The 15,377-nt window shown below is 44.3% G+C and overlaps 1 long non-coding RNA gene across 2 annotated transcripts in view; it reads right to left on the bottom strand.

Moving 5' to 3' along the window:
• Positions 1-15,377, bottom strand: part of LOC140066186 (uncharacterized) — a 62,624-nt gene that overhangs the window by 42,798 nt on the left and 4,449 nt on the right. Inside the window, exon 1 of one of the 2 annotated variants that reach the window (XR_011848148.1) lies at positions 6,670-6,877. The exons of the other annotated variant lie outside the window; for it this stretch is intronic. This is a non-coding gene — a long non-coding RNA (uncharacterized lncRNA). Of the gene's footprint in view, positions 1-6,669; positions 6,878-15,377 lie in introns of those variants that run through there. 2 annotated transcript variants of the gene reach the window in all.

The following is a 15,377-nucleotide window of genomic DNA, read 5'->3' as shown; positions in this document are numbered from 1 at the left end:
AACAGTGTATACACCCAGGAGATGAGAGAGGCTGTGTAACAGTGTATACTCTCAGGAGATGAGAGAGGCTGTGTAACAGTGTATACTCCCAGGAGATGAGAGAGGCTGTGTAACAGTGTATACTCCTAGGAGATGAGAGAGGCTGTGTAACAGTGTATACTCACAAGAGATGAGCGAGGCTGTATAACAGTGTATACTCCCAGGAGATACGAGAGGCTGTGTAACAGTGTATACACCCAGGAGATGAGAGAGGCTGTGTAACAGTGTATACTCCCAGGAGATGAGAGAGGCTGTGTAACAGTGTATACTCCTAGGAGATGAGAGAGGCTGTGTAACAGTGTATACTCACAAGAGATGAGCGAGGCTGTATAACAGTGTATACTCCCAGGAGATGAGAGAGGCTGTGTAATAGTGTATACTCCCAGGAGATGAGAGAGGCTGTGTAACAGTGTATACTCCCAGGAGATGAGAGAGGCTGTGTAACAGTGTATACTCCCAGGAGATGAGAGAGGCTGTGTAACAGTGTATACTCACAAGAGATGAGCGAGGCTGTATAACAGTGTATACTCCCAGGAGATGAGAGAGGCTGTGTAATAGTGTATACTCCCAGGAGATGAGAGAGGCTGTGTAACAGTGTATACTCCCAGGAGATGAGAGAGGCTGTGTAACAGTGTATACTCCCAGCAGATGAGAGAGGCTATGTAACAGTGTATACTCCCAGGAGATGAGAGAGGCTGTGTAATAGTGTATACTCCCAGGAGATGAGAGAGGCTGTGTAACAGTGTATACTCCCAGGAGATGAGAGAGGCTGTGTAACAGTGTATACTCCCAGCAGATGAGAGAGGCTATGTAACAGTGTATACTCCCAGGAGATGAGAGAGGCTGTGTAACAGTGTATACTCCCAGGAGATGAGAGAGGCTGTGTAACAGTGTATACTCCCAGGAGATGAGAGAGGCTGTGTAACAGTGTATACTCCCAGCAGATGAGAGAGGCTGTGTAACAGTGTATACTCCCAGGAGATGAGAGAGGCTATGTAACAGTGTATACTCCCAGGAGATGAGAGAGGCTGTGTAACAGTGTATACTCCCAGGAGATGAGAGAGGCTGTGTAACAGTGTATACTCCCAGGAGATGAGAGAGGCTGTGTAACAGTGTATACTCCCAGCAGATGAGAGAGGCTGTGTAACAGTGTATACTCCCAGGAGATGAGAGAGGCTGTGTAACAGTGTATACTCTCAGGAGATGAGAGAGGCTGTGTAACAGTGTATACTCCCAGGAGATGAGAGAGGCTGTGTAACAGTGTATACTCCCAGGAGATGGGAAAGGCTGTGTAACAGTGTATACTCCCAGCAGATGAGAGAGGCTGTGTAACAGTGTATACTCCCAGCAGATGAGAGAGGCTGTGTAACAGTGTATACTCCCAGCAGATGAGAGAGGCCGTGTAACAGTGTATACTCCCAGCAGATGAGAGAGGCTGTGTAACAGTGTATACTCCCAGGAGATGAGAGAGGCTGTGTAACAGTGTATACTCCCAGCAGATGAGAGAGGCTGTGTAACAGTGTATACTCCCAGCAGACGAGAGAGGCTGTGTAACAGTGTATACTCCCAGCAGATGAGAGAGGCTGTGTAATAGTGTATACTCCCAGCAGATGAGAGAGGCTGTGTAACAGTGTATACTCCCAGGAGATGAGACAGGCTGTGTAACAGTGTATACTCCCAGCAGATGAGAGAGGCTGTGTAACAGTGTATACTCCCAGCAGATGAGAGAGGCTGTGTAACAGTGTATACTCCCAGCAGATGAGAGAGGCTGTGTAACAGTGTATACTCCCAGGAGATGAGAGAGGCTGTGTAACAGTGTATACTCACAGGAGATGAGAGAGGCTGTGTAACAGTGTATACTCCCAGCAGATGAGAGAGGCTGTGTAACAGTGTATACTCCCAGCAGATGAGAGAGGCTGTGTAACAGTGTATACTCCCAGCAGATGAGAGAGGCTGTGTAACAGTGTATACTCCCAGGAGAAGAGAGAGGCTGTGTAACAGTTTACTACAAAGAGCTAAGAGCACAGCAGTGTGAGGATGCAAATCCAGAAGCTACAAATAGTAAAATACAGAAATGTTTGATCACACGGCTCGGTATGTTCTCCAGATTGAGGCAATGGGGATATATTTAGGTAGGTGCACTGGATGTGTGTGCTCTGGGACGGAAGGATTTTGGAATAATCTTCCATATCCATAACTGCAATATAAAAGATAAATAATTTGCCAGTAGCAATGAGGCTGTAAACCCTTAACAAACACCTTGGCCATAAGCGGAATACTTCCCTCTAATCTCTGGCCAAGTCATCGCCAGCACAGAAAAACAACCTAAAAATAAGAGTCAGATTAATCCTAAACTTCATCATGAATCATGTACCGCAGGATGTCCAGCAGCGGATCTCAGGACTTTTTTTTTGCCTTACTTTCCCCTGCAGACATTAAGCGGTTAACGGTCACCTGCCAGTCAAACCCGGAAGGGAATCTGAATCACGATGTGTCATAGCTGGCAGCGCCATGTCTCCTGCCTCAATGTTATTCCAGCTCCGCTACAGGAACATCACTTTGCCCTGGATCACTTCCCATATATCTGCACTTGCCAGTCTTATTAATATGGGGTCCCACTAAGGCCGAGGGCAGAAGGGGTACAGTGTCAGGGCCGAAACTGGGAGAACACAGTCCAGATCTGACTCCTGGTCCTCAACACTGACATTATGTATATATACACGTATGTACAGTATATACATATATATTATGGTGAACAAAAGCTCGATGCAAAATCTTATCCTGAGAAAATCCAAACAAGCAACATTGTAACTGGTGATAATATAAGTGGAGGAGCTGTACAGGAGCAAAAAGGTGGGGGCCGAGAGCTGAGGAGTCTACAGCACAGACAAGTCACATTTTTTTTTAAATGCATCCAAACCAAAGCCCAACCCCTAGTACTACACAGAGGATTCTGTCAGGAGGCAAAGTAAGTTATAACACACAATTATATTGTAATGCAAAAGCTTAGAGAAAGCAGAAATATTTATGTGCAATGCAGCTCTAATGGGCTCCTGCAACCTGTCTTTGGTGAAAATTAGGTCCCTGGTGACAGGTTCCCTTTAAGTGACCCCCCCATACAGACTGGTAGTGACACTTTAATATTACCAACCAGAGCCAAACCCTACGTTACCCACCTGAGAGATCACCCAGAATATTACCTATGGGAGAGATCACTCATAACATTACAAATCAGAGAAGACACCCATAATACTACCAACTGGAGAGAGCACCCAGAACATTACCTATCAGAGAGATAACCCACCAGAGAGAGCACCCATGACATTACCCACCAGAAGGTGTACCCATAACAGTACCAACCAGAGAAAGAACCCATAATATCACTGACCAAAGAGAGCACAACCATAAAACTACCTGCCAGAAAGAGCACCCATGACATAACGCACCGGAGAGCACACATAACTTTACCTACCAGAAAGAGCACCCATAACATTACCCATCAGAGAGAGCACCCATAGCATAACCCACTGGAGGGCGCAAAAATAACATAACATTAATAATCCGAGAGAGCACTCATAACATTATGCACCAGAGAGAGAGAGCAACAATAACATTACTAATCAGAGAGAGCACCCATAACATTACCCACCAGGAAGCGCACCCATAACATTAGCAATCAGAGAGAGCACCCATAACATAACCCACTGGAGAGCGCGAAAATAACATAACATTAATAATCTGAGAGAGCACACATAACATTACCAATCAGAGAGAGAGCACACATAACATTACCCACCAGGAAGTGCACCCATGACATTACAAACCATTGAGAGCACCCATAAGATTACTAATCAGAGAGCACAACCATAAAACTACCTGCCAGAAAGAGCACCCATGACATTACCTACCGGAGAGCACAAAAATAACATAACAATAATAATCTGAGGGAGTACCCATAACATTACCAATCAGAGAGAGAGCAATAATAACTTTACCAATTAGAGAGCACCCATAACATTACTAACCATTAAGCGGACCCATAACATTACTAATCTGAGAGAGCACCCATAACATTATCCACCAGAGAGAGCACCCATAACATTATCCACCAGAGAGAGCACCCATAACATTATCCACCAGAGAGAGCACACATCACATTACCCACCAGAGAGAGCACACATCACATTACCCACCAGAGAGAGCACACATCACATTATCCACCAGAGAGAGCGCCCATAATATTATCCACCAGAGAGAGCGCCCATAACATTATCCACCAGAGAGAGCACCCATAACATTACCAATCAGAGAGCGAGCAACAATAACATTGCCAATTAGAGAGCACCCATAACATTACCCACCAGGAAGTGCACCCATGACATTACAAACCATTGAGAGCACCCATAAGATTACTAATCAGAGAGCACAACCATAAAACTACCTGCCAGAAAGAGCACCCATAACATTACCAATCAGAGAGCGAGCAACAATAACATTACCAATTAGAGAGCACCCATAACATTACCCACCAGGAAGTGCACCCATGACATTACAAACCATTGAGAGCACCCATAAGATTACTAATCAGAGAGCACAACCATAAAACTACCTGCCAGAAAGAGCACCCATGACATTACCTACCGGAGAGCACAAAAATAACATAACAATAATAATCTGAGGGAGTACCCATAACATTACCAATCAGAGAGAGAGCAATAATAACTTTACCAATTAGAGAGCACCCATAACATTACCCACCAGGAAGTGCACCCATCACATTACTAACCATTGAGCGGACCCAAAACATTACCAATCTGAGAGAGCACCCATAACATTACCCACCAGGAAGTGCACCCATCACATTACTAACCATTAAGCGGACCCATAACATTACTAATCTGAGAGAGCACCCATAACATTATCCACCAGAGAGAGCACCCATAACATTATCCACCAGAGAGAGCGCCCATAACATTATCCACCAGAGAGAGCACACATCACATTACCCACCAGAGAGAGCACACATCACATTACCCACCAGAGAGAGCACACATCACATTACCCACCAGAGAGAGCACACATCACATTACCCACCAGAGAGAGCACACATCACATTATCCACCAGAGAGAGCACCCATAATATTATCCACCAGAGAGAGCGCCCATAACATTATCCACCAGAGAGAGCGCCCATAACATTATCCACCAGAGAGAGCACACATCACATTACCCACCAGAGAGAGCACACATCACATTACCCACCAGAGAGAGCACCCATAATATTATCCACCAGAGAGAGCGCCCATAACATTATCCACCAGAGAGAGCGCCCATAACATTATCCACCAGAGAGAGCGCCCATAACATTATCCACCAGAGAGAGCACACATCACATTACCCACCAGAGAGAGCACACATCACATTACCCACCAGAGAGAGCGCCCATAATATTATCCACCAGAGAGAGCGCCCATAATATTATCCACCAGAGAGAGCGCCCATAACATTATCCACCAGAGAGAGCGCCCATAACATTATCCACCAGAGAGAGCGCCCATAACATTATCCACCAGAGAGAGCACACATCACATTACCCACCAGAGAGAGCACACATCACATTACCCACCAGAGAGAGCGCCCATAACATTATCCACCAGAGAGAGCGCCCATAACATTATCCACCAGAGAGAGCACCCATAACATTATCCACCAGAGAGAGCGCCCATAACATTATCCACCAGAGAGAGCACACATCACATTACCCACCAGAGAGAGCACACATCACATTACCCACCAGAGAGAGCACACATCACATTACCCACTATTGAGAGCACCCATCATATTACCCACTGGATTTTGCACCCATAACATTGCCCACCATAGAGAGCACCCATAATATAACCAATCACGTCTGCCATTAGTAGGCTATTACTAGTAGTGGTAATATTGCAGGGGCAGAGGAGTAATGAGCCCCTGGTCTGTCAGACATTAGGCTCCCATGGCGTTTAGGATAATATTATCTACAGTTGCACCGGTTATGCAGATTCTAGGTCCACCCCTGAACATAAAGGTCACATCACCAGATAACTGAGGGCTTTATCATTGTGCCATCGAACTTTCACTGCTCCAAGCTACTGAGGGCCCTGCGGCAGCAATATCACGTCTTCCAAAATAAAAATCTTGTATAACATTGTATCTGCTGAACGTGTCCTGCTGCATGGATACACAGCGTGGCTGCTGCGGAGCACAGTGCAGACTTCTACACCGAGGACGGATATGATGAAGGATTATACACCAGGGAGGAGCAAAAACTTTACAAAAAGTCACATTGAACCCGTGCAAATCTGTATCAATGGACTTGGAGTAGAGCGCAGTCTTACCAAATCCACATGTGACCATAGAGTTGGGTAGGTCCAGCCCTCACTAAGAATCGGGGGCAAATGTAACCAATTTGTCAAAATTTGTCAAGCTCCAGAGATCCAGAGGGCCACACACTGACTCCAAGACCAAAATTCCCAGATTATTCTTCATGACCCCCCTTAGATATGACATTGCTTAGGGCCCTGGTGTAGAAGCTGGAGACATTGACCTCACAATGGTCCACGCTGACCCTACCCTGTTGAGGCTTACCTGATAGATCAACCATTGACCATAGGGAGGAGAGTCCAAAGAAGAACAAAACACCATCCATACATCAAAACAAGGGATGGTTCCTATGGAAATTTCCAAAAATATCTACTGAGAAAGTCAATGTTTAGCTTCCAAATCGAAGGAGAAGGATTGCGTCTTCCATTGAGGTTGTTGTCCTGGATGTGGCAGCTGAGAGTGAGAAGAAGAAGAAGCCAGGGACCTATCTTATATAGTGCATTGTGCCTTGTCTTAAGTGCCGCTATTTCATAAGACAACATTATATGGAGGAGATGTGTACTATTAACAAGTGGCCAAGGAAGAGCTTTTCTTAAGCTCCATTCATAAGACGCAGCTAAACAACATGACAATTGTTCTCTGCCTTCTCACCTCTCTGGAGGCCATTGATCTCATCTCACAACCTAGAAAGAATAACTCCGCTCTTCTCCAAGTGTCTCCAGTCAAGTGCCTACAAGACCTGCTTTATTTTTCTCCGTTCTGGATGGCGCGCTCGGTTTGGCTATGAAACCTAAAATTCCCGGGGCCCTTATTGTATTCATTCCCTTTAAGAGAAGAAGACACTAAGTATTTAGTAAGAGGTCATCAATGCTCCCGGGAACAATGGGGCTACACATAGAGCCGTCCCTTCATATTCCCCTCTCGTCTTCAAAGAGGCTGATAACAAGTGGGAAGAGACGGAAAAACAAGGGGAATAATTAAAGGGTCACTCTTTATGTCAGGACTCAGGTATTAGATGTCTGATGACAGATGTCCAGGCCGCTTGACTTGTAAATTAAACTTTTTTTTTCTTCCCCCCCTTCTGTCTCTTTTTGACTAATCTGTCGGTTTCGCTCTTATATTGAAGTCGTCGCTTTATCTGGTTTCATCGGCTGCAGGTGCGCACGGACTTAACCCTTGCCGAGGTCACACAATAGATGGGATTAATGGACCCTGATGGGATCCGCTTTCTGGAAGTCAGGATGAAACTTTTAATGTTTTGTAGTTTTTTTTTTTAGTTATCAAAGTTGCAAAGATAGAAGAAGTTGTATTTGAAATGTGGGATTGCAGATTATCCAATCGTTTAGCCCATGATGCCCCATACCATCAAAATCCATCATGATAAACCAGGGACATTACTTATAGATCCAGGTATTAGGACTGTGGTCATCTACTTATAGTTGTTATCCACGGCCTCCTTCCTTCTAAAATCAACTTTTACAATTATGCTAATGAGGCAGATGGGCTCCGTGGGTGTTACCAGAGCCCCTCTGTGGTGCAGCTTCTCAGGCTATTACACTGTCTTCCCTCCCCCTCTGCTCTCTCAGCTCTTCTCCCTCCCTCTGCCTGATGTAATCTAAAACAGTAGGAGGAGAAAGTGCTCATGCACAGTTTAACAGTCTGTGAAGCTACAGTATGGAGGGGCTCTGGGAACACCCCCAGAGCCCTTCTAACTCATTAGCATAAACATTAAATTTAGAAGGAAGGAGGCCATGGATAAAAAATATGCACCCTGCATCCAAGGTACTAGATAACCACAGGATAGGTGATAACTTGCAGGTCGGTGGAGGTCCCAGAGTTGGGCACCCCCTGGATTATGAAAATGAGGTACCTTGTACCCCAAGCTAATAGGCAGTGATGTAGGCGCCATTCATTTCTATGAGACTGATGAGAAGTAGCAGTGTATAGTGCCTGGTAATCCCCAGGGGTACAAGGTCTCCCCATTTTCATGAGTAGCGGTATGGAAAATGGGTTTGGCAACTAAATGTTACTAAATGACTCCATAAAACAAGTGATATGACTCCCAGTTCTTGATTTTTCTTTGCTGTAAGGCAGAAGGGGGCATCACTTTATAAGGAATATTTAGCTTTCAGTTGTGTAGGAAAGTTGGGTGACCCCTCTAGGCCCAGTGATGGAGGTCATATAGGCGGTCGCTCTCTGCAGTGTGTAACAAAACAATTACTGGCTGAGGTTTCTGTGGATACATAGAATAGACAAGTGTCCTGGAGCCCGGATTATGTTAGACCAATACAGGAGCCCCCAACCCCAGGTGTGAGGGGGGTCATCCACAATACACAGACAGTAACCATGGGAAACACAAACTTCTCATATTTTCTGTGTTTCACTTCCTAAAGGACTTTCAATGAATTTCCTCAAAACCCTGAACAGCAGAGACTTTGTTACAGTTGTATCCAGGACCTCAGATTGATACATTCTACCTGCACTGATACATTGTAACAAACTGTCTTCATGCAGAACAGAAAAGTTGAAAGTGAAATTTCTCTTGAGGGTCATCTAGGAAAGTTGGGACGAACCTTGTAGGGGGATGTAATAGAGGCCCTATTGGGCTTTCTTTGGTGTAAATGCAGGTGAATCCATCCAAACAGTAACATTAAAGGGGGTTTCCACCATTTAGGTAATGATGACCCATCTATAGGGATGTAAGCAGAATTGAATCCTATAGCAGACTGCCCCCTCCTCCCACAACAGTGTGTTGCAGTGTCCTAATATACCTGCCACCATGACATAGAGTTGCCCCTCCATTAACATGAATTAAAGGACATCTACCACCAGGATGAAGGATTGTAAACCAAGTACACAGACATACTGGTGTGTGCCCCCTCTGGCAGGATCTGCTCTTTTTTAAGCTTCCTATGCTTTTATCTTTATAAAAAAAAAGGCCTAAAATTATGCAAATTATGAGGAGCTCTGGGCTCCATAGGTGTTAATGGAGCCTGGAGCCACTCGGACTCATTTGCATAATTTGAAGCCTTTTGTTTCTTAAAGACAAGAGCATAGGAAGCTTAAAGAAGAGCAGATCCTGCCAGAGGGGACACACTGCAGTATGTCAGTGTACTTGGTTTACAATCCTTCATCCTGGCAGTAGATGTCCTTTAAGTGCCCTTACCCCAGCCCCGTAGTTCGCACACAAAATATTCTCAAGACCCTTCACATAGTAAAGTACCCCCTTTCCTTTAGCTCTGACATGCATTACACTCCCACCAATTGTAATACCTCTAATTTCCACTTATTATGCCCCCCTTTCTATAGGTACAAATTTTTGTAGGTAGCCCCTCAACTTACACTCTTGCTTCTGTAGCCCCCCCCCCACTTATGTTTCCCTTTCTGAAGCCCCCAAATGATATTGAACTTTCTGGAGTGTCGTGAAATCCCCTTCATCATCGACCTCAATTCTATCTGCGTCCAGTGGCCAGACTGGACCCCCACTGTGCGGGCCCCATAGCAGCCACCGGTGGTTCTGGCACTATCCAATGATTTTGGATCATGAGATTGGTCCTATGGATAGGTCATAGATATCTATATGGAATAGCACCGTAGCACATAGGTAGCGCGCCGGCTCATTAGGGGTTAATCCTGAGCCCCTCCAGCTGGTCCCTGCCCCAGATGTAAGAGGCCAGAGTCACATGCTGACCCCGGGTCACTTGGCAGGTACTCACTACCCTCCTGACGTAGGTGGGAAGCGGCACATTTTGCGGGCACCATGGCCTTCCCAGGGAGCCAGAGGTGAAGCCTCCTGTTTAAAGTTTACCTAAAGACAAATAGAAAGTGTCAACAGGGGCCCGACCCAAATCTGATGCCTGCCGAAGGCAAACACCCAATCAGACACATAAATCAAATCTGCTCCCGGCGGCCTTAACCCCTCGCGTCCCTGCTAGCGAGCGCTCGCTACATTTCTCATGTTCTGTTGGATGACTCATATTTGACGAGACTTGGAATAGAGCAGTATCCTGGACCAATATAGAAGCCCCCCGAGCCCAGGGGTGAGGGGGGTCATCCACAGTACACAGACACTAACAGATGAATATCTCATACAGTACAGTCTGTGCTTCTAGTTTGCTGTCACTGAATGGAACCAAAAGATCTCCAAACCTGTACAGTAGAGAATTGTTACAGTTGTATCCAGCACTGCGGGTCAGTACATTCTACCTGCACTGATACATTGTAACAAACTATAAAAAGGTAACTGTCAACAGTTCCATAATAGAAAATAGAATAGAAAAGTCAACTTTCTATTATAGGGAGACAGTCAGCAGATGTGACCATGTAGGCTGAAGCCAATTCTATGTATGTCCCCTGGAGAGATGTGGGATCATACCTTTGTGTATGTTGTTAGTAGCAGCAGGACTGTTATACATGGATTTACTGTAAATTACAGGATAGAAGTGTTCTGGGAAAGCGTTCTCACACTGCTGTGCTCTGAGCTCTCTGCAGCTATTGTTATGTAATGCCCCTGGAGAGATGTGGGATCATACCTTTATGTATGTCGTTAGTAGCAGCGGGACTGTGATATATGGATTTACTGTGTATTACAAGTGTTCTGGGAAAGTGTTCTCACACTGCTGTGCTCTGAGCTCTCTGTAGCCAGTGTTATATAATGCCCCTGGAGAGATGTGTGATCATACCATTGTGTGTGGTGTTAGTAGCAGCAGGACTGAGATACATGGATTTACTGTATATTACAGGGTTGAAGTGTTCTGGGAAAGTGTTCTCGCACTGCTGTGCTCTGAGCTCCCTGCAGCCAGTGTTATGTAATGCCCCTGGAGAGATGTGTCATCATACCATTGTGCATGGTGTTAGTAGCAGCAGGTCTGTGATATATGGATTTACTGTATATTACAGGATTGAAGTGTTCTGGGAAAGTGTCCTCACACTGCTGTGCTCTGTGCTCTCTGCAGCCAGTGTTTTGTGATGCCCCTGGAGAGATGTGTCATCATACCATTGTGTGTGGTGTTAGTAGCAGCAGGTCTGTGATGTATGGATTTACTGTATATTACAGGATTGAAGTGTTCTGGGAAAGTGTTCTCACACTGCTGTGCTCTGAGCTCTCTAGAGCAAGTGTTAGATATAATCTATAGAAAGCTGTGTAATCATACCACTATGTATGTTGCTAGCAGCAGCAGCAGAACTATGAAATATGGATTTACAGTATATCCCAGGATTAGGAAATAGTTCTCACACTGCTGTTCTCTGAGCTCTGAGCAGCAAGTGTTAGGTATTGTCCCTGGAGAGCTGTTTAATCATAGAAGCCTTACGGGCCCATAAGTTGCCCCTTCCCCATATAGAGGGATCAGTACATTATAGTAGCAGAACCAGACTTTCCATTGTGGCGCAGCTCTGAGAGCAGAACACATCACCTGCTGGACCCAGCGCTAATGATCCGGAATTCCAGTCTCTACAGTAAATGAGTAAGAGTTTAGTTATCTCCCCGAATCAGATGAAGCAGCTTAGAGAAAATCAATGAGTAAGGTATTAACTTATGTATCCAGCAACATATAGACTACGTGCAGCTCCTTAAAGCTTCCACTCACTGACAGCAATCAGAGATCTTTACAATGGAGACAAATGAAACACAAAAGGGGTCATTTACCTTTATTTTTCTTCCTTTTTTTTCTTGCTGCAATTTTTTTTTTTGCCCTTTTTTGGGGACTTTTTGAAAACCCCAAAGCACTGAAGTCCCCCATTTGTTTATCATCAGCGAGACACATTTATCTTCTATTCCAGATGTGCTCAATGTCATTTAACCTTTTTTGGCGCCAAACGCCGAACGTAACCATACTTAAAGGGGTTGTCCCATATCAGCAAAATAATTTTAATGTTTTGATAATGAATAGTTATACAGGATTACATACAAGATAGGTTCTGCAGGTTTGTTCTTAAGTTGAATTTGTATGTAAGTCGGAACTGTATACTTTATATTTGTAGCTCCAGGCAAAAAAATTTTGGGTCTCTGTGGGCGCGTTCACACGTTGCGTTTTGACCTGCGTTTTCATTGCGTTTGAAACGCATACACAACAGCTGAGGAGGGGTGATTTGCCTAATTACATCACTGTTAACATTTCCGTTTACAAAACGCATCGTAAACGCGATGTTAACGCACACGTTAACAAAGCGTTAACACATTCGTTTTGTTAAGGCATGCGTTAACATTGCGTTTACGAACGTAAACGGTAATGTAATTAGGCAAATTACCTCTCATCAGCTGTTGTATATGCGTTTCAAACGCAATGAAAACGCAACCAAAACGCAACGTGTGAACGCGCCCTGTGACAATTGGATTTTAAAAATGTTGGGTTGTCATAAGAACCAGAATTAACAATAAATCTTAACTACAGGCTACAATAAACAGCTGTAACAGTTATCAAAGGTGTCTAAGGCTAAAGTACAGTAAATTAGCAAAATCCAGAGGTCCGTTTGTAACTAGGGGTCGTCTGTAAGTCGGGTGTTCTTTAGTAGGGGACTGCCTGTACAAATTTTCTAATATACTTTCTATATCAATTGCTCACGGCTTTCTAGATCTCTGCTTGCTGTCATTCTATGGCTCGTTAGTATCACAGAGAGTAATCAGAGCTATGGGTTATAACGAGCCGTGCACCTGTGTGATATAACGAGCCGTGCACCTGTGTGATATAACGAGCCGTGCACCTGTGTGATATAACGAGCCGTGCACCTGTGTGACCAGGGTCAGATTTCTATCCACTGGAGGTAAACATAGAAGCTTTCTATAGCAGGACAGCAAGCAGAGATCTAGAAAACCGCAAGGAATTGATACAGAAAGTATATTGGAAAATTGTAGAACTTTTGATAATACAAACAAGGAAAAACTTAGAAAATATACAGCAGTGACTTGAGAATTTTGTGCAACATTTTTGAGACAAATGCCACAAAAAGAGATCTGAAAAAGACATTTAACACAAGGAAAAAGAGAGATTGATAAATGACCAAAGTAGCAGACGGAAAAAAGAGAGAGAAAAACAAACAGAGATAAGATTAATGACCCCTAAAGTATAGTGGAAAGTTGCTGTTTGAAATAGTCTTAGAGGAAACAGTCAGTAGGTATTACCATGTAGACTGTGTCAGTTATTGTCCCTGGAGAGATGTGTAATCATAACGCTGTGTATGCTGTTAGTAGCAGCAGGACTGTGATATATGAATTTATATTTCAGGATTGAAGCTGCTCTAATTGCACTGGGGACATGTTCTTACACTGCTGTGTTCTGTGCTCTCTGCAGCCAGTATTAGGTATTGTCGCTGGAGAGATCTGCGATCATACCTTTGTGTATGTTGTTAGTAGCAGCAGGACTGTGAAATATGAATCTATATTTCACAATTATATTGGGGGCATGTCCTCACACTGCTGTACTCTGTGCTCCCATACTCAGATTCTTAAGATTTGATGAAAGAGGTAGTTCACCTCCAAAAATGCAAAAAATCAAATAAAAAGACATCCTTATCAAAAATATTTCCAAGCGTGAATTACCTATTCTAAACACTCACTCCATCTCCTGGTTTTACAGTGTTATGATTACACATCTCTCCAGGGACAATCCATATCTTTATGTTTGTTGTTAATAGTAGCAGCAGGACTGTGAAATAGTGATTCATATCCTAGGATAGTAGCTCCTTCAACTGCACTGGGGGGAGGGTGTTATTACACTGCTGTGCTCCGTGCTCTCTGCAGCCAGTGTTAGGTATTGTCCATGGTGAGATATGTAATCATGCATTTGTGTATGTTGTTAGTAGCAGCAGGACTGTAAAATATGGATTCATATTCTGGAAATGGAGCTTTTCCATGGCCACTGGCATTACATTGTCACTTGGAGCGCAGGAAAGGGGCTGTGCATAATGCTGAGAGCACAGAACACAGCAGTAGGAGAAGCACAAAGGTATGATTACACATGTCTCCAGGGTCAGTACCTAATATTGGCTGCACAGACCACAGCAGTGTGAGGGCTCCCCATCAGTGCATTGTAGAAGCTACAATCCTGGAATATAAATCTATACTTCACAGTACTGCTGCTACTAAAAACATACACTTTGTTATGATTACACAGATCTCCAGGGTCAATACCTAACATTTGCTGCACAGAGAACAGCAGTGTGAGGGCACACCATCAGTGCATTGTAGAAGCTACAATCCTGGAATAGAAATCCATATTTCACAGTACTGCTGCTACTAAAACATACACTTTGTTATGATTACACAGATCTCCAGGGTCAATACCTAACATTTGCGGCATAGCAGTGTGAGGGCACAACCCTGCGGGAATTGTAGAAGCTACAATCCTGGGATATTAATCCATATATCACAGTCCTGCTGCTACTAACAACATAAACAGGGATATAATTATACATGTGTCCAAGGACAGTACCTGACACTGTCTGGTTAAAACTACCGGCACATGTAATTGGTCAGTGAAGCTTCAGCACTTGTGGAATTTAAGGGGACGGGGGCAATGGTGCAGGAACGGAGCCCTTGAGGTGCAGCAGGTGAGTAAGAGGCTGGAAATTCCCTTTATTTTGGATACATGTTGTCATCCCCTTTAATGAGTCCTCGCCGTTCATTATTAGCAGCGCTTCCTGCTACAATGGCTGATGGTTTACTAGAAACAACGTAGCGAAAGACAATTACACTGAGCAAACACTCGTGTATCATTCCCTGGAAAGGCAAACACAAAGCATCATAAAAACTGGACTACTACTGGGATGTCTGGGAAACAGGGAGAAGGATCAGGCTCACATTAACCCTTCATATCCGGGGGAAATAGGGGGGGGGGGGTAAAAGCCACCTTAGAGGGATATTATCAGGTATGGCCGAAAATGGCCGCAACAAGAGGTCAATAAAGGAAAATGTATATCTGATGCACTTTGCCTTTAAATAGGATCAAAAATACAAACTTGAGTATGAATGGGGG

Source organism: Engystomops pustulosus, chromosome 6 (genome assembly GCF_040894005.1).
Source record: "Engystomops pustulosus chromosome 6, aEngPut4.maternal, whole genome shotgun sequence".
NCBI lineage: Eukaryota > Metazoa > Chordata > Amphibia > Anura > Leptodactylidae > Engystomops > Engystomops pustulosus.
This window is presented reverse-complemented; position numbering and strand designations above follow the sequence as displayed.